Source organism: Scylla paramamosain, chromosome 9 (assembly GCF_035594125.1).
Source record: "Scylla paramamosain isolate STU-SP2022 chromosome 9, ASM3559412v1, whole genome shotgun sequence".
In the NCBI taxonomy this organism is placed as follows: domain Eukaryota; kingdom Metazoa; phylum Arthropoda; class Malacostraca; order Decapoda; family Portunidae; genus Scylla; species Scylla paramamosain.
In genome coordinates, this window is record NC_087159.1 from 23,763,482 (window position 1) to 23,790,000 (window position 26,519).

At 38.1% G+C, this 26,519-nt stretch overlaps 1 protein-coding gene across 8 annotated transcripts in view; it reads right to left on the reverse strand.

Moving 5' to 3' along the window:
• Nucleotides 1-26,519, reverse strand: part of LOC135103725 (stress-activated protein kinase JNK-like) — a 310,917-nt gene that overhangs the window by 248,172 nt on the left and 36,226 nt on the right. For 7 of the 8 annotated variants that reach the window (XM_064010369.1, XM_064010360.1, XM_064010371.1 and 4 more), the window contains one exon: nt 15,114-15,162. The gene's annotated coding sequence lies outside the window, so the exon portion shown is untranslated. Of the gene's footprint in view, nt 1-15,113; nt 15,163-26,519 lie in introns of those variants that run through there. The other variant, XM_064010361.1, reaches the window with a different exon arrangement.

Here is a 26,519-nt window from a genome sequence, read left to right on the forward strand (position 1 = left end):
CTTTATTTTCACTTTCAATCCAAAGCTGGATGTCGCGTCTATATGCACAATGACCTAACTTAACTTGCTCTTGTGCCCACACTTTTGAATGTTCTGAATTTTCTACCACCAAGCTTCTACTTCAGTGTCACTCTTATACTAAATTCTTCTACCAATGAAATTTTTTTTGACTATTTAATTTCCAAAGTGGGGGCACATCCTGAGCTTTGTACAAAGCTCTAATTTTCAAACTACCCTCTTAAGACTTCTATCCTTCTATTTATAACTTCAACTCATTTCCTTTCTAATCATTCTATTGCTCCTGGTTGACAGTCACTGTTTTTTTTTTTAAGTCTATTAACCCATTTCTTCTCACTGTCCTTATTTGAAGCTGTTAAATTTACATTCTTTAGAGAGACGTAGGTTAAGAGGGGACCTGGTAGAAGTCTTTAAGTGGTATAAGGGTTATAACAAGGGGGATGTAAGCAAAATTCTTAGGATCAGCAACCAGGATAGAACAAGAAATAACACGTCCAAACTTGAAAAACTTAGGTTTAAGAAAGAGATAGGAAGAAATTGGTTCTCAAATAAAGTGATGGATGAGTGGAACAGACTCAGTAATCATGTTGTTAGTGCTAAGACATTAGGGAGCTTTAAGAGAAGATTAGACAGGTTTAAGAATGATAGGTGGAAATAGGTAGGTATATTTCATACAGGGACTGCCACCTGTAAGCCTGGTCACTTCTTGCAGCTTCCCTTATTTCTTATTTTCTTATGTTGTTATTTGAGGGCAGCCTATTCAATATTTTTTGACACCTTCCCTGTTTGTCGTTTACTCCATTTTATGTTTTCATATCATTGTTCAAGCTGTATTCTAATATTAGAAATATATTTCATGCTTTGGAATTGGTTAATACATTTCTCATAAGGAACCAAACTCATGGGAAAATGGCATGCAATAATAGTCATTTCATCTCCTTTTTTTAATCATTTATAAAGTGTTTAGGCTATAATTCAACATGTATGTAATGTTTAAATCTCATTTACTTATTCTATGGTACCTAAGTATAATTATAAGTAAAACTATATGTTAAGAACACAAGTTAAAATTAGTGTCCTCAGATGAGGACACAGGGCTAGTGTTAAAATTTGCTCCATCTCGTCGATGGACGCCAAGTACTACATTGCTTACAAGCACCTAAACACCTCAGTTTCCTTCAAGTTCTCACTGTGATCACTCGCTGAAAGACATACAACTTCAGGGTAAGCAAAATTAGCAGTGTATATATATGTGTATATATATATATATATATATATATATATATATATATATATATATATATATATATATATATATATATATATATATATATATATATATAAAATGCAATAATCTATCTTATGTGTATATCTCCATATGCCTGACTGTGCATGTGTGTGTGTGTGTGTGTGTGTGTGTGTGTGTGTGTGTGTGTGTGTGTGTGTGTGTGTGTAATAATAATAATAATAAACGGTTATTTAGGCAGTTAACAAACTGAAAATGTACATAAGGGGTGGGGAAAAACTGTGTGTGTGTGTGTGTGTGTGTGTGTGTGTGTGTGTGTGTGTGTGTGTGTGTGTGTGTGTGTGTGTGTGTGTGTGTGTGTGTGTGTGTGTGTGTGTGTGTGTGTGTGTGTGTGTGTGTGTACTATACAACAGTTTCTCTTTTCAGATGGAAAGAAAAAAGGAGAATGGGCTCACATTGGAAGAAATACTACAACATTTGCAGGAAAAGGATGACGAAAATATTGATCAAGCTGATGTGGTTATCATTCCTCCTGATGTTGATGATCTGACAGATGAAGATGAAGCACATCATGATCTTACTGGAGAAGTAATAGTGCAAGACGTGCCAGGACCTCACGAGCTCCACGTTGAAAGTAAAACCAGCACAGCAGAAGACTCTACATCCAAAAATTCAGTTGGGGCACAGAAATTTTCCAGGAAGTTATGTGAATCACAGCCAAACTGGAGATACAAACAACCACAATACTACAAGGTGAAGCAGCGAGGAAGAATTCATGAGGACAATTTGCAGAAAATGAAGAAATGGAGCATCTCACCCCTCTGGAACTGTTTGAGTCAATAATGTCTCCAAATATTTATGATCATATTATAAAAGAAACAGTGCACTATGCTACTACATGCAAAAACAAAGGTGACTTTGTGTTTAGTGTAGAAGAGCTAAAGTGCTTTTTTTTCATCATATCACAAACTACCTGCAGAGAGACACTATTGGTCAAAAGAAGAGGATCTGGAAGTGTCTTTGGCGAAGAAAAACAAAAAAAACAAACAATGTCTTGCAATAGATTTCAGATCATAAAAGGCACTGTCCACTTTTGTGACAATGCAGAAGCTGAAAGCAATAAATCAGATAACAGGTTCAATGTAAGAAATCTTATTACATTACTTCAAGAAACATCCATAAAATTTGGAGTATTTCAGCCTAGTATCTCTGTTGATGAAATAATGGGCACAATAGTTTAAAACAATTTATTCAGGTAAAAACTGTGAGATTTGGCTACAAACTATGGGCACTTTGTGGAACCTCAAGGTATTGCTACAACTTTGACTTTATTGTGGTAAGAACCCTGAACATGATGGGAATGAGGACTTATTATTAGGTTCAAAGGTAGTACTGCAAATGTTACAAGCCGTAGCTGATCCAGAATCTCATTCATTATTTATTGATAACTATTTTATTACTTATTAGTACACCTAAGAAATCTTGGATATCAGGTGACAAGAGCACTGAAGGAGAATCGTTTGAAACAATGTCCCCTGGAGTCTTCATGTGCTATGAAAAAGAAACTAAGAGGGGTATATGACTACAGGTTCAACACAAATGAGAAAATTCTTATGATAAAGTGGTTTGATAACAAATGTGTGACAGCTGGAACTAATTATGATACAGCAGAGCCTCTTGCAAAAGTTCAGCATTGGCTGAAACATACAAAGACAAAGGGAAGTGTTCCACAGCCAAATGCAATTTTCATCTATAACAAATACATGGACGGGGTTGATCACAACAACTGGTTAGTAGGTAAATATTCTGTGTCAATTCAAGGAAAGAAATGGTACTGGCCTTTATTCACGCGATTCATAAATATGGCAGTGGTGAATTCATGGGTCATTTACAGGATGTTACATCAAAGAGACAACAATGCATAGCTGAGTGTTTTAGACTATCTGTGTTCCATATATGAAATTAAGCAGCATGGAAGTGACAATAGTCACTTGTAGTCACCCTGTAGTGCTTTGACATCTTGTACAAGTGTTGCTGATGTTCAGTATGATGGCAAAGACCATATAATTGAGAAGAGGCAAAAGCAGCAACAATGTCAAAACAAACCATGTACAGCTAAGCCAAGAACATATTGTTCTAAATGCAATGCTACTTTGTGTGAAGTGCTTCAGCATATATCGTCAGAGAAAATAAACTCTTCATAGCATAAAAATAATTTTTAGTTCATGCTTCATGTGAAATATCATCATGGCTTGGAAAGATGATATGAATTTCAATTATACCAAATTATTACCAAGATGTTATAATTGTTCCAGTCATTTAACTTTAACATTTAACTGTTCTTCTAATCTTGTTTACTGCATGCTTTCCCCTCCTTCCACAACCTTGCTGCACAAGACTTTCTACTTCTCTCATCCTATTCTGTCCACCTCTCTAATCCAAGAGTTAACCAGTATTCTATCATCCAGCCTTTTTTCTGGTAAACTCTGAAACTCCCTGTCTGCTTCAGTATGACAAACTCTTTCAAGAAGGAGGTTGCATGACACATCCTCCAACTTTGGATAATCCATTTGACTGTTCTCTACAGGAACTGGCACCTTAATGGGCCTTAATTTTGTACTTCCTTTATGGTTACCTAAGCCAGAGCCCCTCTTACATAAAAAAAAAAATAAATAAAATAAATAAATAAATAAATAAATAAATAGAATAAAAAAAATAATAATAATAAAAGATGTTGTTGCTGAAGTGGTTGAGACTAAGATATGATGAGAATGCAAGGCAAGTTTTAGAGGAAGATCATGGTAGTAGACCCAAGTATGCTGAAATCCATGATTTCATGGCCAGAGATTCAAAGAAAATTCACCTAGTGTGATAATGAGCCTGACAACCTGCAGCAACCTTCAGCCTGGCATGCTGGTAAGATGGCAGAGTGGTAGGAAGACAGGAAAATAGGGATAGTGTTGACAGTTACTAGTACCCATCTGGGGAAGGATGGCTGTGACTCAGAGTGCCAATATGTCACAACTTGTTGCCCCCAACTTACACTATACTGACTCAACCCACCTAATATTTTATTTCTTTTCTTTTTTGTGCATGTACTGTGCACTATATGAAACACACAATGAAAATGCACAATCTAGCAATCTTAACTGTACACTGCCCTTGTGCTACATGATGCCTCATTTTATAATAATTTGACTTAAAGATTTGTACATATGAAGGAACATTTTTTTTTATATGGTGGTTAAATTTCACTTTACAATCACAAGTGCAAAATGATCATCACATTTCAGTGCTAGTGCCACCCATGCAGAGCACCACACTCCACAAACATTCCCCCTCCCTCAACTCCTGGCCTTGCCTTTGCATTTCTTTATCCACTAACTTTTGAGTTAGAAGCATTCAAATTTAAAATTTGCAGGTTTAGCCAGCCCTCCCTCACCAGCCAGCCCTGGTCACCAGCCAGAGGAGCAAGTCCACCTTGTCCTTTAGCTCAGCTGTTAATTGTAAAGTTTTCTAAGGATCTTCTCATTTATGAATTATTTAATGCCTTTCTATCTAATTTTTAAAACATAAATTTGTAATGCATGTATATGTGTTTTGCCTGTGAAATGATAGCCAGAAAACCTTTTGGTGTGTTCAAGAATGTTCCCAAGGACCCCATGTTATAATGGACTTGCTACATGATTGTTAGCTTTACATTTGTATTTTTCAGAACATAACCATATCATATAGTGAGTGAGCAGTGTAAGAGTGTATGAAAACCATGTACTTAATTCAGCAGCATAATTACTCAGTTATCCATCAAGAACCTCTTGCCATTGTTTAAGGACATTGTCCTTATCTATCCACTTACAGTCTATACACATCATGCAGCCATAATCAAGCTGTTATTTTTTAAGGGAAAAAACCTGACTGAGAAATTAATATGTTCTCAATATAACACACACACACACACACACACACACACACACACACACACACACAAATGCCTGGTAAAATTAACAGTATGAAGAAATGAGACACAAAGAACTGGTTAGAGAATATGCTAAGTGGTAATAAAGTGATTATGATGGGAGACTTTAACTGTAAGGTGGTGTGCTGGGAAAAGTGGTACAGTGCAGGAATAGAATCATCTTGGGGAAATAAATTATTACAAGAGGCAATGGATAATTTATTAACACAATGGATAAAAGGTGTTACAAGATTTGGAAAAGATGAAGAAACAATGAGACTAGATCTATTACAGTGGAACCTCAGTTACTGAACACCTCCCTTTTCAAACAATTCAGTTTTCAAAAAAAATTTTGAACTCATAATTCCTTTGGTTGTGGTACCATAATTCAGTTCTAGAACAAAGTTACTTGATTTCAAATATTAAAAGACATAGCAAAAGCTGTCATTTATTACTAATTTATAGTTTTTATAAATACCTATTTTGTTTTTATATATTTGGAGGAGAGACACACAGTGTAATACAGTAATTCAGTCTTTGAAATAAGGTAAATTTGATCCTGTTGAAAAGCCTCAATGTAAACTAATAGGTTTCAGCACTCAGGAGTAATCCTGATCTCTCGATGACCTCCAATGCCATCACTACTGCACAAATGCATTTTTCCAGTAGCTTTTCCCAGCAGCAAGATGTCTAAGTGTTATGATCACCTTCTTTTAGACAATAAATGGGTTGCTCCTCTCTGTGTCCCTCTGTAAGACTTCCCTCACTAGATCAGTCTAAACAGTATCTTATGAGTTCTATGTCACTAACTTCATTCATCACATCCTTTCTGGATAAATAATTTGTGAGCTGGAGATGTGAAGCAGCCATCTTGGCTGTGGGGGTGTCTGTCATAAGCTGCTAACACAATGTAGACTGATACCTATGGGGAAAATAGTTTCGGTTTTAAACATTTCAGATTTTGCACGGCATTCAGGAATGAATCAAGTTTGAGAACCAAACTGTATTTATCAAGGAACCAACCAGGAGGAGTTGAGGATGTTCAGAAAGAGTGTCCGTTAGCCAAAAGTGACCAGTAGAATTCATTATAAATGAGGAAATAAAGGGTAAAAGAAATGAAGAATACCATGCTGGGAAATTAAGCAAGCTAGACTTTTTTTTTATGTAGGAGGGACACTGGCCAAGGGCAACAAAAATCCAATAAAAAAAATGCCCACTGAAATGCCAGTCCCATAAAAGGGTCAAAGAATTAGTCAAAAATCGATGGATAAGTGTCTTGAAACCTCCCTCTTGAAGGAATTCAAGTCATAGGAAGGTGAAAATACAGAAGCAGGCAGGGAGTTCCAGAGTTTACCAGAGAAAAGGGATGAATGATTGAGAATACTGGTTAACTCTTGCATTAGAGAGGTGGACAGAATAGGGGTGAGAGAAAGAAGAAAGTCTTGTGCAGCGAGGCCACGGGAGGAGGGGAGGCATGCAGTTAGCAAGATCAGAAGAGCAGTTAGCATGAAAATAGCGGTAGAAGACAGCTAGAGATGCAACATTGCGGCAGTGAGAGAGAGGCTGAAGACAGTCATTTAGAGGAGAGGAGATGATGAGACGAAAAGCTTTTGATTCCACCCTGTCTTGACAACGTGAATTTTTTTCAAGGAGAGATGGAATATGTTCCATAAGACTACAAGGGTCCAAGAGAAGTGGGATGAATTTCATAAACTATACAAAGAAGGCAAACAGAAGTTTGTGCCTAAAAGGCAGATAACAATAGTTGGGTAAAAAAAATAAAATAAAAAATAAAAAATAAAAAAATAAAAAAAATAAATAAAAAAAAGATGCAAAGCAGCAAGAGGGATGAAACTGGATTCATGGAAAATGTGGAGGAAAAGTAAAATAATTAACCTATGGAATAATTACAAACAAGCATGTGAAGATCCTGCCAGATGAACACAGTTTGAAAAAGATATAATACGAGTAGATGTAAACATGACCCCAAACTCTTCTACAGACATGTGAATGGTAAAGTGAAAAAGCAAAGTGAGTATAGGAAAGCTAAGGGTGGATAAAGTGTTACATGAGAACCCAAAAGAGATATGCTGAATAAGAGCTTCAAGGAAGTTTTTACAAAGGAAATGGAATTTATAAAGCCACTGGACGTACAAGAAAATAGAAAAATGGTGGAATTTCAAGTAACGATACAAGAAATTAATGAAATCATCAAAACTTTAGATGTGAGAAAGGCCACAGGACCAGATGGAGTGTCGGGATGGGTATTAAAAGAATGTAGTAACCAGTTTAGATGAATTACATACCCTCATATGTACCCCTGTTTATGGAGGAATAGTTTCACAGGATTGGAAAAAGGTGAACATCATGCCCATATTTAAAGAAGGAGACACAAAACTCACTAAATTACAGACCAGTTTTGCTGACGAGTGTGGTAGCAAAAACGTGTGAAAGGATGATAGAAAACAAATAGAACAAATTTTTGGAAGATAACAAAATCCTTACAAAATGTCAGTTGGGTTTAGAAAGGGAAGATCTTGTCTTACCAATTTGTTGTGTTATTATTCAAGAGTGACTGATATAATACAAGAGAGAGATGGTTAGGCAGACTGCATTTACCTTGATTTAAGAAGAACTTTTGATAAGGTGCCACATAAAAGATTTCAATGGAAGCTAGAGAAGATAAATGGTGTTGCTAGAGAAGATAAATGGTGTAAGTGAAAGACTGTTGGAATGGATGAAGGTTAAAAAACATCAGTGTGGAAACCGGTATTAAGTAAGGTCCCACAAGAATCAGTGTTAGTACCAGTAATGTTTACGGTGTATATAAATGATACAGTGGAGAACGTACCCAACTATGTGACTCTTCTCACTGATGATGTAAAACTTATGAGAAGAGTGAAGGAAACTGAAGATTGTGAGGAACTGCAAAGAGATTTAGACAAGGTGTGGGAGTGGAGCAACAGATGGCAGCTGGAATTTAACTCTGCAATGTGCTAAAAGATGGAGTTTGGAAAAAGTAACAGAAGATGTAGTTATAACTATAAGATGGGGAATGAAACAATTAATAAGACAAGAGAGGAAAAGATCTGATATTCTCAGAGGAATTATCACTGGAAAAACATATTAATAAGATAACAGGTGAAACTCTCAACCTACTAAAAAATACGAGAGTTCCCTTTGCTTATCTAGATGAAGAAATGATGAGGAAAATAGTCACCACAATGACATGTCCACGATTAGAATATGCAGCGGTAATTTGGTCACTACATGAAAAAACACATAAGATAGTTGGAAGGCATACAGAGAACAGCATCTAAGATGATACAAGAATTGCAAGATCTGCCACACAAGGAGAGACTAGCTAGGATGCTGCTCCCAACCTTGGAAAAGAGACGAGAGAGGTGACAGATTACTGAGTGGGATGGAAAAACTATTTAGGGAAGATCTATTTGTAATGAATGAAAGAGAAACAAGGGGACATGGAAAACTAAAACCAACCACCTACAGAAGCGGCACAAAGAAGTTTAGCTTTTCTCATAGAAGCAATGAGGCATGGAATGGACTGGAGAGAGAAGTGATGTGTGCTAGAAATATTCATGACTTTAAGGAAATTGGATAAAAACAGTCATGGAGATGGGACAGTACAAGCTTAGCTTCTCTACTGTATGTCACAACTAGGTAAATACACACTGACTTCTCATCCTTCCTAATGGGCCAATTGAAAAGTCATATGTACCCTTCATTTGTTTGTGAATAGTCTATATCAGTGGCTCTTAACCTTTTTATTACTATGGGCTCCTAAGAATTTGTCCTTCCCCTCCAAACCCTCCCCCTATTGCATCTATGAATAAAATTCGCATTTTACAAAAAAACGAAAAAAAAAATCTTTTATTGAGTATGAATTAGACACTAATGAGATACCTGACAATGCTTTTTAGTAACTAGGTCTTGAATATGTGGCTGAATGCCAGAGAGGACACAACACAAGACCCCTTCAACAAGTTAAATCCCCCTCTCATATGGGTTCTGAGGGATATGGGAGGGGGTAGATCATTAAGTATAGAATATAATTAACAGCTCCAAATCAGAGCTGCAGATTACTGAAAACTCAAGTTATAAGGCAAATGCAATTGAATTTTTCATAAACTTCTCAATATCGGACCAAGTTCTTATAAAAAGAATAACAAATATAATTAGAGAAATGTCAACTTTTCCCAAGGACTTGCATCGTGTGTAAGATTACTGATGATCTAGGAACATGCCCCACAGGTAAAGAACCACTTGTCTACATAAAGATTGAGAGGATTGGTTACCATATATTGCTGCATGCATTAATAATTCAATGTGTGAACATAATAACAAATATAATTAGAGAAATTTCAACTTTTCCCAAGGACTTGCATCGTGTGTAAGATTACTGATGATCTAGGAACATGCCCCACAGGTAAAGAACCACTTGTCTACATAAAGATTGAGAGGATTGGTTACCATATATTGCTGCATGCATTAATAATTCAATGTGTGAACATAATGACAAATCTCCACAGTATATACTGTATGGCATAAATAAGAATCTTTCCTATGATATGTTGGCAAGTGTATAATACAAACAACTATGTTAAATAACATATTCATGTTTTCAAGGATATTCATATGTTTATGTCTGATGTATGGTAAAAATGATGACTCATCAACACAGGCACATGATTCCTGTCACAATACCACGCCGTCTTGACTTCACACGGGCAGGACGTGTGACCTTAGGCGCTCTCGAGCAGCCTCGGCCAGCTTGTTGGCCTTCCCGGCCCCCTACTGATAGTGACCTCAGTTCTTTCTGTTTTCAACTTTTAGCTTTTAGTTTTAGGCTCGCCCTGGTGGGATTGTTGTACTTGTGAACACAATTAGCGAGTGCGTGTCAGCACATAAAGAATAATGTGTGCTTCAGTGCAAACGTACGAACGCAACTACCTCTTGCGTCGTAGGCGAGGATCGGTTACCCGCTGCCCAACATGATACAGTGCCTTAAGACATGGAAACTATTTCGGAACCGAGGATCGAGAGGAGGTAAAAATGTGGTGCGTCCCATCAAGGTAGTGACCTCCAGTGCCAGAGAAGACCGCAGGGTGGAGAAGAGGGAATACAAACACTTTGAAGTGCTGCATGTGTGGTATAGTCTTCCCTCCCTCCTCTTATTTAATGCGACGTCTCTGGCCAACAAGATGGACGAGTTGATTGTGACGGTGAGTTCTACTTGTGCGGACATTGTGGAGGTTAATGAGGCATGGTAGAATGTTCCTGAGGTGTGCACGATGCAGGACTACCAGCTCTACCATCACCTCAGGTCAGGACGCAGGGGTGGAGGGGGTAGTGGCCGTTTTCTGCCGCTCTGCCCTCAGTCCCTCACACGTCCCTGTCGATATTCCTGCCAGTGTGGAGGCCCTGTGGGTGAGAGTTATTCCCCCCTGCCATCCCAGCAACACGGCCTCCATCATCATGTGCGTCGTGTACCACCCCCCACAGCACAGTTACTCACCGCTCACATCATCGACACTGCTGATGCCCTGAGGGTGAAGTATCCTGCCGCCAAGCTGGTCACCTGTGGGGACTTTAACAGATTAGATATCAATGATATCCTACACCAGCTACACCTCACCCATGTCGTGGACTTCCACACCCACCAGCAAGCCATCCTCGACCTTATACTGACAGACCTGGGCCAGTAGTACTCGCCCCCCCAAGCTGCTGCCTTCCATGGGACAGAGCACCCACCTCTCCATACTGTGGACACCCACACCCACCACCTCAACCCCCCAGTCAGCTGTCACCAGGACCCATCGCCCCATACCTGACTCAGCCATGAGGGAGTTTGGGCAGTGGGTGACACAACACCCGTGGACCGAGGTGCTGGATGTGGAGGACGTCCACTTAAAATGGCACAATTATGTCGCCACCACCACAGAAGCCTTCCACCGCTACTTCCCAGCCAAGAACATCACAGCGCACCCGTCTGATGCCCCCTGGATGACACCCCGCATTAAAAGACTCGTGTGTCAGCGGACCTAGGCGTTCCACTCCTGCCCGGTCTTTTACAGAAAACTAAGAAACAGAGTGATCAGGGAGATTAAGGCTGCAAAGACAAGCTACTACCCAGACAAGATACACCACCTCAAGCTGACCAACAACAGACAGTGGTACGCTAAGATCAAAGCTTTGTGTGGCCTACAAAAGCACACTTCATCTCTTCCTTGCATCTCACACCTTTCTGCTAATCTCGCGGCTCAGGAGATGAACGATCACTTTGCTGCTATCTGTCAAACCTTTCCTCCCCTCCACACCGCTCCACTTCCTGCCTATCTTCCCGCTCCCTCCCCTCCCCCCATTGTCCAGGCAGTGGATGTTTTCAAGAGAATACTCATATTCAAACCAAGATCCACCACACCCACTGACCTTCCTATAAAAATTTACAAGGAATTTGCTGTAGAGCTAGCAACACCGCTATGCTCTATAATAAATGCCTCACTCTCCCATCACTCTTGTCCTGCAGACTGGAAGACATCTTACGTCACCCCCATCCCCAAAACTTCCAGTCCACAGTCACTCAACGACCTCAGGCCAGTCTCTATCACCCCCATCCCTAGCCTTATTTGTGAAGATTTTGTGTATGACTGGGTCTACACCAAAATTTGTAATACCGTGGATATCAGACAATTTGGAAATATTAAAGCCACCTCCACCTCCCATTACCTAACCAGCTTCCTTGACACAGCCACCTGGACAAACGAAACACCTCTCTAGCTGTTGCTTTTGTGGACTTCAAAAAAGCCTTTGATCTTGTTGATCACACTGTTGTCATCAGCAAGGCAGTAAGTCTGGGTCTCCCTCCGAACCTGGTAGCATGGCTAGCCGACTTCCTCACAGGGAGGCGTCAGGCTGTTCGCTATCAGGGCTCTGTCCTCTATGCTTCCTCCTCCTCATTAACAACGCCCTCACTGACACCCCCCATCGCTGGAAGTATGTGGACAACTGCACCGTGGGCATCCCAGTTTCCACCAAGAACCCGGACTACTCGCCACTGCAAGCAATTCAGGAGCGACTGCAGACGTGGACAGAGGAGAGCAGGATGACCATCAACCACAGCAAAACTGTGGTGATGCATTTCTGTACCTCCTCTGTACCAGTGCCCTCTCCCCAGCTCACAGTGGGCCTCCAGGTGATCTGATGTGCCAAGCTTCTCAGAGTCACGGTGGACGACCAGCTGACATGGAAGCAGCATGTCGCCAGCACCGTAAGATCAGCTACCTACAGGCTGTATATGCTGCACAGACTCAGGTTGCTGGGGATGCCGACATGAGTTAAGGGGGGTTGTACCTCACATTTATCCTCCCCAAACTCATGTACGCCTCCCCAGCGTGGTCCTCCTCCCTCACACACACTCAACAGCTACAGCTAGAGAGTGTGCAGAAAAGGGCATGCAGGGTCATCCTTGGCCCTGCCTACACCACCTAGGAAGAAGCCCTGACCACCCTGAGTCTGTCCAGACTATCCACCAGGCACCGAGAGGCTCTGGAGAAGTTTGGAAGGGGACTACTGCATCATCCACATCTCAGAAACATGCTGCCGCCTGACGCGCCTCGCCCGGTCTGTGCCACCAGACACCACAACAAGATAATGCCCCTAAAGGCGCCGCGCATGGACCGGTACAGACTCAGTGCGATTCTCACCATGGTGCGAGCCGTCAATCAATAGTCCCTTCTAGATTAGACTTACCTTTAGGATTAATGTTAAGTATTTCCCCACCCCCTATGTACATTTTCAGTTTGTTAACTGTGTAAATAATAAACCATTTATTATCATTATTATATATTATTTTAATAAAGGTTCCAAAATTTACTGGTCCACAATAAGTTTTTAACTAGCTGCATGGTAGCAAATCTGAGATGCATGATCTCAACAGAGTACATAGTGATTGCCTTGTGAGATCTAATGCTCAAATCAGTCCATCACCTGAAAACAATACAACTATTCCGGTTACTAACCATAATTCCAATAACTCTTTGACAAAGAAACATGGGTAAAACTTAAATTCCTGTAACTAATTGCATAACTGCTGATAGGTGGGATTGTGCTTCCTTGTTATCTTCTTGAACATGAAACAACTGCTACAAGCATCCACTCCATTGCACCTGTACAGAACTGAGAGCAACATCACATTTTCAGGAAGTAACCTTAAATGAAGATGTTCTGCTAGTCCGCTATCCCTTTGGTCCTTTATTCTCCGTACCCTCAGAACTAGAGTCTCACAAACACTGGGTAATACCGCATACACTGAAATGCCATGATGCTTCTGAAATCTTTGCAACCATTCCTCAGTATGCTTCCTATGATGTTCTAAACCAAGCTCTTTATGAAATACCTTAACTTGTTCCATCATGCCAGGTATGTCTACATCATCATTCTTTTGCTGTCAAAACCACTCCATCATTACTCAATCATGATTTGTACTGTTTCAATCTTTCATTGGTTTTCATATGCATGTCTTTTTCTTTGAATTAATGTCAGCAAAGAACTGGTTCAACTTTTCCCACTGCTTTTTTATATCATACACAGCTGATAATCCTGTGCCATGACCTTCACAAAGGTGATGGACAGAAACATCACAGGTCAACTTTTGCAACACATCCACTTTTCTTTAACTATTATTGTGCTATGTTTTGTGCCATGGTTTCCATTTCCTTTCTTTTAAAGTTGTAGCTTGTGTGAAATAAGAGTCACAAGTAAAATATCTGGGGGAAAAAGATTTCCTGCTCAACAGCAGTTACACACAGGTGATAATTAAGAATTGTTGTGGAAATATACTCTAAAATAGCTAAAACTTGTGAGATAGCAGCTTGGTGAGAGAGATGTGAAAGCATACATGTTATATCCTCTTTTGTCATTTGAACATAAGAACGTAAGAAAATAAGGGCAGCTGCAAGAACCTATCGGGCCTATATATGGCAGTCCCTGTATGAAACATACCTACGTACTTATTTTCACCTATGACCCCCACCCATAACTTTGTCTCATCTTCTCTTAAAGCTCCCTAATGACTCACCATCCCATTCATCTATCACTCTATTTGAGAGGCAAATCTAAGTTTTTCAAGCTTGAACCCATTTTTTCTTTTATCCTGATTACTAATTCTAAGAATTTTGTTTACATCACCTTTGTTGTATCCTCTTTACCACTTGAAGACCTCCATCAGGTCCCTTTGTAGCCTACACCTTTTGAAAGAAGTGCCATCAACTTCTACTCTGCACTTCTGATGTGATGGGATGAGTGATGTGTTGTGCATTTATGTGCATGCAACATCTATCACAGAGGTAAAAGCAAGACAAGTAGTAATTACCTGTGCAGGAAGTGGTGTTACCACTTCATTCTTGTGCATCCTCTGATACATTAAAAGTATTGAAATGAAAATGAAGTGGTATTGTAGTAATAGTGATGACATTTTGTATTCATTGTTTTATTCAGAAAGCACATTCTTTTACAGGAAGGAGATTTCAAGTGAAATAATCATGATGCTGGGGTTAAGGTTGATCAAGTTAACTACAATAACTTTCTCATGACACTATATAATCTATGTAATCTAGCAAAGATTAAATTAACTTCCTCCAGTGTGAGTACAAATTAAAATTAACCAGTGGGTGACATGATTATAGTGTGGGCATGTCAACAAAATACCAAGATACTCTTTTGGATTTTTTTTTTTGTTTTGTTTATGTAAGAGGGCCATTCAAATTTCACAAAAATGTACATATACACACTGATGATTTCCCATAACCTTGTGCAAATTATTATTAAAAAATAAGTGTATATAACTCCAGTATTGGTAGTTGATATACTACTTACTTGATAACTGGCAGCAGTAACGGCAACATATACACTTGACCCAGTTAATCTGTTGAGAGAGACAACACTTAAGTCAACTATTCCATGACCAAAAAATTATAAACATTACAATTACTTTCATTAAAAACATTTTCCTCATAGTTTCAATTACTGCTGTGGTACTATACTGTAAACAGTGATCCAGTTGTATAGGAGAATTCCATCTTACACAAAAATGTTCACATGTACATGCACACATTTAGAAAGCATGTCCTGCCAGCTTGCTTGGCTGCCTATCTATCAGCCTTGCCAATCACCTATGTACTACATACATAAAGTGGTCCACAGAAGGAGAGGGCTCCTGGGCACATGTTTTACTAAAGTTGGCAATGGAAAATGTAATGACAGTGGGTTAATGAAACTATAAGATTCAGAGATAAAAAGGAACCATCACGACTAGATCATTAACAAAGAAACACAAAAATTACAGAATTGAGAATATCATTATCCTTTAGACACGAGTGACCACATAGGAATAAATTTCTAAGTCAATGAAGTAAAAAAAAAAAATACAAATAATGAAATATATAAGAGTGGATGCCTTAAATATGGATAAAGCAAATTTTGGAAGCTCAGAAAATCATTTCATAGAAACTGGCTTGAAGAAATTTTATGATACTAACACTGTCAAAAGAAAATGGAAAAAATTTTTCTTTTTAAATATATAAAAAACAGATCCATGACAATATTAATAATTAAAGAAAGAATCTAAGAAACTATGATTTAACAAAGAATACAAATCTGCTAAATGAGACAAAAATGTTGCCAGGAGGAATTGGAATCCACGGATGAAATATAAACAGTAAGAAATACTTATATCAAGATTTGCAGAGAAGCAAGAAGAAACAATAAGAAAGCACAACATTTCAATGTGAGTTTATTTAACGAGAAAAATGACCAGCAAATGAGGAAGGAACAGGAAAATAGGTTCACTAGTTTATCAGGCTTGTTTCTTGTTTCCTGTTTCATGATGTTTGTGTTTAGAATTTAATACATTTAACACAGTAACAGTTTTATTTTATTTGAAAACATTACTTGATACACCAGGTGCACTCTTTAAGTCTTCCAGACATATCAGATGTATGAGGTGTCAAAGGGTAAAGCTCAGTAAATCAGTCTAGAACCAAGGATGCTGAAGTATTAATGGTCAACCTCTACAAGGAAAATTCAATTATATTTGAGAGAAACAAGGGAGCAAGTCACTAAAAAAAAAAAAAAAAAAAAAAAAAAGTAGGATTGCATCAGGGAGGTGACATTGCAAAAGCTAAATCTCCCAATCTTCAACCAGAACCAAAAGTCCTTATTAGCATCAAGTCCTCAGAGCACAGTACAGTGGTGACCCAGGAATCTGAATGGCCTATTGTTCAAATAAATTGGAATCCAAACCAATTCTTCAGAAAAATTTACCCAGAAATCCAAACACATTTACAGAAAGCAAATGACAATGTAGTGTCAAAGACACTTTCCCCTAAATTTTGACAACCAAACATATGAAATTTTTTTTAACAAAAATAATAATGCAAGAATAACACATAATAAAAACAATCCTAAAACAGATAAATATTACACCATATTAACAAGACAACTGCTGGCCAAGGAAAATCCAGCAATGTCCTTTGTATTTTTAGAACCATTACAAACAGTGAATCAAGATGACAGTGGACAATGAGTAAGTGATCAAAATAGTCTTGTTACTAATAAAGATTTACTAGCAAATCTTTTTAACATACCAGTTTTACTTCTTTTTGTCACTTGGTAATATTCCCTGCAGTTGGGATGTTTTAAAAGAATGAAAATGCTGGTGATATTGACACACTTTTTTTTTTTTTATGTAATAGGTGGTCTGGCCAAGGGGGAAAAAAAAAGGCCCACTGAGGTGCCAGTCCCAAAAGAAAGATTTTGAGGGATCATCCAAATATGGAGGGCAAATGTCTTAAAAACTCCCTCTTAAAGCAGAGTGATTTAAGAATTTATTGTGTGGTGCCATAGCAACTAAGGTCATTTAGCGCCAATTTGGAAATTGTATAAAAATATTAGCAATCTTCAAATGAAAGGCAAAAGTAACAAAGAAAAAGATACAGTAAAATCCCTCTTATCCGGCATCAACGGGACCGCCAACATGCCGGATACTTGAATATTGCCGGATACTTGAATAGAAGTGAAATTATGTCCACAATCACCACCCTACACTCACGCATCTTACCATAACAAAGATCAGCTGATCTGATCAGCTGCTTAAGTGTAAGCACAACACGCTTCCTCTTTTCTACAACTTTAGGCATGATGAAGGCGTCAGGCGATAAACAGTACACACGTGGGACTGAGTCACTGAGTAATCACAGTGCACTGGGTCGCGGGTGGCGCGAAGCAGTGCGCTCTGGTGGCGAGGGGACAAAGTATGCCTCGCGTGGGAATTTTAATCGATTTTATGAGTACACATTGATTTTTTATTGATTTTAAGGCTCGTGGAAAAATGTGCCGGATACTTGAAGCTGCCAGATACTTGAATGCCGGATGAGAGGGATTTTACTGTATGTCAAATTTTAAAATAAAAAGGAAAAAATATTAAAAAATTACAAAATAAGGGGGATGGGATTTGAATATACTAACTGCAATTGAAGGAGTACTGATTCCTCCTTCTTGAAAAAAATTAAGCCATAGAAAGAAGAAAATACAGAAGCAGGCAGAGAGTTCCAGAGTTTATCAGAAAAGGGACAAATGATAAGAGAATATTGGTTGACTCTTGCATTAGAGAACTGCACATAATAGAGGTGAGAGAAAGCAGAAAGTCTTTGTGCAGTGAAGCCACAGTAAGAGGGTAGGTATACAGTTAGCAAGATAAAAAAAACAGTCAGCATGTAAAAAAGTTGTTGAAAATAGCAAGAGATGCAACTCTACAGTGATGAGAGAGAAGCTGAAGACAATCATTTAGAGGAGAAGAGTTAATGAGATGAATTGCTTTTGATTCCATCCTGTCTAGAAGAGCAATGTGAGTGGAACCCCCTCATACATGTGAAGCATACTCCACACATGGACAGATAAGGTCCCTGTACAGAGTTAGCAACTGGGAGGTGAGAAAGAGAAGAGACAACTCAGAATGCCATATTTCAAAGAAACTATTTCCGCAAGAGATGAGATGTAAAGTTTCCAATTTAGATTACAGTGGAACCTCTGTTCTAGAACTTAATTCATTCCTGAATACCGTTCAAAATCTGAAATGTTTGAGAACAAAAAATATTTTTCCCATAGGAATCAATGTAAAATGGATTATTCCACTCCCAGACACCAGTTTACCCTGTCTTTGCAGCTTAAGACAGACACTCCCATAGCCAAGATGGCTGTTTCACAACATCTCCAGCTCACAAATTATTTATCCAGAAAGGATGTATTGAATGAACTTAAAGACACAGAACTCATCAGAAGATACTGTTTAGACCATGCAGGTATTCTCTTTGTCACTGATCTAGTGAGGGAAGCCTTACAGAGGGACACAGAGGAGCAACCCACTTACTGCCAAAATGAAGGTGATCATAGCACTTAGACATCTTGCTGATGGGAAAAGCTACTGGAAAAATGCAGTTGTGCAGACCCATAGGTGGCTTGGAATAACTCCTGAGCGCCAAAAACTGTTTGTTTACATTGAGGCTTTTAAACAGGATCACATTTCCCTCATTTCAAAAATCAAATTATGGTCTTACACTGTGCCTCTTCTTCAAATATATAAAAATGAAGTAGATATTTATAGAAACTATAAATTAGTAATAAACAGCAGCTTTTGCTATGTCTTAATATTTGAAATCAAGTAACTTTGTTCTAGAACTGAATTGTGGTACTGCAACCAAAGCAATAATAAGCTCAAAACTGTGTTTGAAAACTGGTTAAAAAAGGGGGGTGTTCGGTAACCAAGGTTCCACTGTATAAGTAAAGGAGAGGCAATGGATGTTCACTGTAGAAGAGGGAGGCAGTTGCTTGTCACTGAAAACCTTGATTTGAAAAACAATTTGTTCAAAAAGGGAAGCACTCATTAACTGAGGTCCCACTGTATTAGTAAAGAATGTTCAATGTAGAAGAGGGGAACAGTTGCATGTCACTGAAAAAGAAGGAATAGTTATCTAGAAGGTTGTGTCAAGTTAAGAGATGGAGGAATTGAGTTTTTTGAAGCACTGAACAATGCTAAGTTTGCTCTGCCCCAATCGGAAATCTTTGGGAGATCATTCTGTGGCTTCCTACTTAAGTTATACAATAGCTCCCAAAACTACCTAAAAAATGAAGAGGTCTACATTCTGACACAATGAATGATATTATTTGATATTTTTGATGAGTATGTTGGCAACAATTGGCAGCCCTGCACACTAAGGATGGTTGCCATATATTATGACGTAGATAATTTGATACTATTTTATTGTAAGTAATACTATATTACTACTTAGTTACATGTGAATATTTTTCATCTAGTTATGATACTGTGGCAAAACTAGAGAAGCCTAACACAGGCCATACATACCAACCTCACCGATGCAACAAATGATCAGGCAGCAGATTTCATATCATTCATTATGCCAACCTTCACACCTCACTTCAAAGATAGTTTTGGGAGCTACTGTGCATTTCTTGAAGGGTTGGACATCTTTGAAAAGACATGGAAAAGTGGAGAGTGGTATCATCACTGTAGGAGTGGACAGGATAAGAAATTTGGCTTAGAAGATCATTGATGAATAATAGGAAGAGAGTGAGTGTCAGGACACCCAGACTTAGGAGAACAGCGGCCATCTACCACAGCAGCAACAGAACCATCCAAAAGGAAACTTTAGATGAAGTTACTGAGAGGATACAAGCTGTAAGAGGGTAGTCTGGAAATTAAAGCTTTGTGCTAGACTGTATCAAAAGCTTCTGATATGTCTAAGGAAACAGCAAAAGTTTTACTAAAATCTGTAAAGATGATGATCCAGACTCAGTAAGCACCAGATCACCAATAGAGCAGCTTTCATCTCTCTCCACCTTCCTTAATAGTTTGGTATCATCAGCAAAATGTTTACTTCCTTTGTCATATCGTTAATGTAAACTGCAAACATAACAGCCCAACATTGACCCATGAAGTATTCTACTGATATCATTTTTCCAGATTGACTTTTCATCTTAATTGTCCTATTTCCCTGACTTTTCATCTTAATTATCCTATTTCCCTATCATTCAAAAGCTTCTTTACCCACTTTAGGGCTGGGAATCACTAATCGTCCTAAGTTGCAAAGTTCTTAAATCTTAAAGGGTAGGTGAAGGGTTTTTCCTACTGAAGAGTAAAGAGATGAGGATTTTTCTGGTTTGCCTTTTCCTGTTCTCATTTTGAAGTTCACATACTAATTTTAGATCAGCATAGCTTCTGAACCTTCTAACAACTACTATGCTCTCACTCAGTGTCTCCATGATTGCTGTCATGTTAAGGCATGTGATATTTTTTCTTCTGCAACCAATTCTGTGGCAGACTTTCCAAGGTCTTCAACTTATCAAGAGCCTGCTCTTGAAAAGAAAATGTAAGGGAGATCATGTGAGCCTCCATTCCTTTTTTTTTTTTTTATTATTATTATTCTCCCTCATTCTTCCTCTCCTTAACTATATACTTTTGTATTCTTCTTTCATGGATAATTTCCAAGAGCTGGCCAGAATCTCCTCAACACCTATATTTGGAATCTAAATCTAACTTCTAAGAGTTTGACTACCTCCCCCAATGTATTTCCCAATTCTTGTTACCTCCTATATCTCTTCTTCTCAGGCTCTTCCCTCTTCTTACATTTCCCCCACCACCTCAATCACCACCAACTTCTCTCTCTCTCTCTCTCTCTCTCTCTCTCTCTCTCTCTCTCTCTCTCTCTCTCTTGCATAATGGTAATCACTCTTTCCTTGATTCCGAATAAAACAACACATCTATTACTCTCTCTCTCTCTCTCTCTCTCTCTCTCTCTCTCTCTCTCTCTCTCTCTCTCTCTCATACATAATAGTAATCACTCCTTGATTTTTAATAAAACCACACATTTATTACTTTTCTTAAGTCCACCTGATTTAAGTCTACCTAATTCTCTTTCAGTTCACAATTTCCTTTCCTTTGCTGTATCACTTCACTGCTTACCTTTTGTCTAATTCTTCCTGCATTTCGTCCCATTCTCTTAATCTGCTCCTTGCTTTCTCTAATAACTGGATCCTTCTCAATTGCATCCTTCTGTTAAGTTCATTGATTTCAAATCCTGAGAAATCAGCACAACCTCTATATATGCCAAGTTTATCTTCTGGTATTATCAGCTCAGTCATTTCAGTGACTGGGCCGAATATTCATCAATGAAGAACATTACTATGGAGATAGCAACTAATTTAGCATAGCTCCAAACCTGCATGTTCACTGTCTAGGCATTTTTTCTTCCTTGAAATCTGTCTCTAACCACTTCAAATCCATAGGATGTGTGAAGCTCTCTTTTGTATGTCATGATATGACTGAGCGTAAACAGTGTGTGCTTTATCAGAGGTGTGAACACTACATTATGTTCGTAGGTCATTAATTTGTAAAACACAGTACCATCTCAAGTTTCACATTTGCTCTCTATCCGAGGCATAGTGCTAAATGGTGCTAAATAGTGAAACTCAAGGTATTGGAAACAGTGAAGAAAGCTTATTCATTCTGGCAACATAGTCTATAACTGTGTGCATGTGTGTTTTTTCCCCACATCCATAATGATACAGCTGTGTGGTGCTGCCACATCTAAAACTGTATGATTGTGTGTGTTTTGTCCTCACATCCATCATGATGCAGTGGTGCAGTGCTGTCACATCTAGAGTGTGTTTTGTCTTCACATCTGGCATGATGCAGCAGTATGGAGGTGTAGCACTGCCACATCTTGAACTGTGCAAATGTATATTTTGTGCGCACATTTAGCATATGCAATGGGGCAAAGTCCTGCCACATCTAGAACTGTGAGTCTTTTGTCTTCACATCCAGTGTAAAGCAGTGGTGCAGAAATGCAAAACTGCACCAGTATGATGCAGCATTATGTGGTGGATGTGGCAGTGCCCCAGTAGTGAGACACCTCTCATTTGTTTGTGTGCTTTCACAATGCAACAGTGCTGTCACTGTGCAGTGTAACACTGGCCTTGCTTGCCCCCTCTTTTGCATGAAAGCCAGTGTGACTATCTATAGTGTTGTGGCAAATGAGTGGTTTATCCACATAATCTGAAAGTGCAGGTATGTGAGCTGTACATGGAAACAAGTATTCAATACATAATACATATGAATTTATGTTTAAGATCTGTGAAGCCCATGTTAAGAAAATGCAAGTGTAAACAACATGGCGCCACCCTCCTTCACTACACTGCTGCCCAGCGTGGGTAGTGGCCAAAAGTAGTATTAGTTGGAAGACACACAGCAAACAGAATTTAGACTTGCAATGCCTCTCATTCATATGTTCATAAGCAGGATGTTCCTAAGTAGAGGAGCAACAGTAGAACGACCCATTACATGCATGATGGATAGCTCAAGATCCTCTTCACTTACATGAGAGCTGAGTCACATGGAAAACCTGTTGGCTGACTCAATCCCCCCACCCTTGCTTGCAAGGGCAACAATGTCTGATAACAGTAAAAGGACTGAAATGCATGACCACAAAGTAGTAGGATTGCACACTTCCACCATATCAGCCAGTCTAGAAAAATACAGAACCTCTGAACATGAATGTGATTCATTCAAACAGGCAATTCATATCTTGAAAATTCATATTCTGAACAATTTTTTTCCTACTGAAAATAAAAAAAATAAAATAATACATTTCAATCCCATCTATAATGTGCAAAACACATAATCATAATAATTTTCAGCATAAAGAGGAATCATTTCTAAAAACTAACTATGCTAAAAGTATTTTATGGGAAAATGTTAATTAAATAATAAGGAATAAAGAAGGAAAGGTGGCTGGCCAAATATCCTTGCAAGATCAATAAATATGCCACTCCCAATTTTCAACCATTTCCTTCACTGCAACGATGATAGAATACTTTGCCCTCTTACCAGAGACTATCGGCTTCCTTCCTAACATTGCAGCAGGCACAAGAAAAGCAGGAAAAGAATACACGAATAGTAATGGAAGTTGTAACACCAGAGGAGAGACAGTGCACTTGGTAGCAATGAGCTAGGCTAGTGGCAGTGTTGGCAGTCTCCTCACAAAATCAAAAAAAATTCTGGGAAGTAAATCCCCTAAATCCCCATTCCACAATGGAACTTCAGTTCATGAACTTAATCGGACTCAGTTCACAAACTGAAACAATTTTTCCCATTGAAATTAATGAAAATCCATTCAAGCCTCAGAAACATTGCATTTTTTTTGTTTTCTGTGACAAAGAATATAGAAAGAAATTACAGTAACTGCAGAAAGTTACAAGACCAAACACTGGCCTTAATTAGAAGCTGTAATAAATGAGCATCTATCACCCTTTCATAACATGTGGCTTATTATCATACTTCGGCACAATAATGAAAAAATTTATCACAATAACCAATAAATCAATAACACTATGTAACACAATTTTTGTTTTTGACAAGCAAGTGTTTTTTTCCAACTCTTCATTGCAAAACAATAGAAAATGTTCATTATTCCTGTCAAACTTTGCTTTTGTGGCTTTTAGAATGACTTTGTCCCAAAATAGCTAAATTTCATCATTTCCACCATTTTTGGACAGAAAATAAAAAACAAATTCAAATGACACAAATTTATTTTAAAACTTCTGAAACTAATTTTTAGGATTAAAAATGAAAAGTTTTTCTTGATTTGCATGAATACAACAAATCACTTTCAGGTATGAGCCCCCATCATGTTTTCACTGAAGGATCCCTGATATCTCTGTTCAAAGTTCATTTTATCTTGGTGGAGGTGCTCCTCTTGTTCCTCTGAATATGCTTTCATATTCTCCTTGAAGTTGTCGAGGTGAGCATCTAGGATATGGTCCTTCAAGGACATTCTGCAGCCCATCTCACCATAGCTTTTCACTAAAGGCTCAACCAGTTCCATATAGTTATCAGCCTTGTTGTTGCTGAGAAAGCCCTGTACTACAGCAATGAAACACTCCCAAGTTTTTTCTCCTTTTCTGTGAGCTTTTGAAGAAATTCTGAACATTCCATAATTTTCCTTACTTGTGGTCCAATGAAGATACCAGCTTTCACCTTTGCCTCTGAAGGCTTGGGAAAGAGGTCTTGAAGATATTTGAAGGCAGCAGACTCCTTGTCAAGATCTGTAACAAACTGTTTCATAAGACGCAGTTTGATGTGTAGTGGAGGAAATAAAACTTTTCCAGGATTCACCAATGGCTAATGTTTGATATTGTGTGCTCCCACTGTAGTGTCAGTCCTTGGAGGCCAGTGCTTTCTCTGTCACATTTTTCCAAATGCTGTCACAGAGAACTTCTTTGCTCTTGTCTTGATGAATTGAACACACATGTAGCAGAATGCATCAGGAGAATGACTGCAGCTTCTTGATGCTATTTCACCTCTTGTGATGTGTCTTCTTAGGCAGCCAAAGCAAAACTGATTGGTGGTCTGCAAGCCCCTACTTTTATATCATCAAGCAATACTCTAGAATATTCTTAGTCTCTCTAAAATGTGTTCCAGAATGTTCTCAATGTTCTAAAATGTTCTAGAAACTTCTAAAAGTGTCTGGTAGAACATTCTGGAAGATTTGAGATTTCTTAAATGTAAGCAAATTCTTCTAAATATGAGAAATTTCTTGCTAGATCTTGTCAATTCAAGAATGATCATATTAAAATTAAAAATCTTTAGAACACACTATATTCTTTCTTTCATTGTTTTAACTTATCTGCAACATTTCAAAAGCAATTAGATAAGCAACTGAGATTTTGCAAAGGTCTCCAAATCTTTATTTTTATCTTTATCTTAGAAAACTTAAAAAAAAAATCTCACAAAAAAACTCAAATTCAATGTTTATCCCGTCTCTTCACCAATGAAAGGCACTATTTTAAGTAAAATAGCTACATTTGATTTTGAAAGTTTAAAACTTTAACATGTTTGTTCCAAAAATTTGAATTATTGATTATTGCTAGTTTGGAACCAAAAGTATAAGCAATACTGATGAATCAATAATGCAGGAAAAATAATTATCGGATAACTGATAACCTGATATCGTTATCGTGATAAATGATCATGATAATTTATCGCAACAACACCCACCTATGGTTATTATAGTACACTGGCAAGTCTCTTAGTCATCAGGCTACAGTTTGTCACTGATTTCAAGGTCAGGAGTCTTCCCAGCTGTTTGAGATGTGGTTAGATGTGGGTCCACCTACCCCCTCCCACCTCCAGTAAATTGCATGCCTTCTTCATATTTAACCTGCCACTTCTTACTTTGACTTTCTGGATGGTTGGAAAGAATATGATTCAAGAGAACAGATATGAAATCTCATCTTGCATCAAGCATGCATTGCCTTGAAAGAAATATTGGAGCATAGGAATCTGTGTAAAGCAGGAATTTTTGTGCTACTCATTGTCCTTATTGCTTAAAAGATTACTCTGTAAATAAGAATGAATTGTATAAAATTAGACTTGCAACATAATTTTTGGAGTCAACTCATTGCAGCCTAAATCATTGTTTACTACACAAACAATTTTGTCATATTTACTTGAAAAATAAAATTGTGTCATAATGGTTATAAATAAAATATAAACAAGATAACCTCATAATGCCCAAATAGGTCTATATTATATTCATATATACATCTTAATATCAACTTATATTTCTTTCACAAAATGTAATATTCTCATTGGAAAAAAAAAAAGTGCTGGAAGCAGTGAAGTCACCCTCTACTATAGAAGTTGAGAAAAAACTTAATTCTGGTACTGACATGCACCTACAACCTCTTCCATGACCAGGCCAATTGTTAAGAAATTTTCAGAGATCTCTGAATGAAAGGTAACACTGAAGATTTTAATCACAACAAAGAAAGGTGGAAAATGTTAAAAGACAAGAGAGAGACTTAAACACTTTAGATAACAGATTATTCATACTAACATTAAACATGATGATGCATCCCATAACCAAAAAGAAAGGATGAGGACAAGCTTTGCCATCATGACTTCATCTGGTATTTATTAAAGTAACAGACTTTGTTAATGACAAACTACCTACTCTCATTTTTAAAAAGTGACCCAATTAATTTAAAAAAGGAAGCAAAGGGACCTCTGGAAGGCTTATGGACCATCCTATTGTTTTTTGAAACTATGCCTCCGTGCTTGCACCCTACCTACTAAAATTCTTCACACTTTACCTATCAACATCTACCTTTCCTTCTTGCTGGAAGTTTGCCTACATTCAGCCTTTTCCT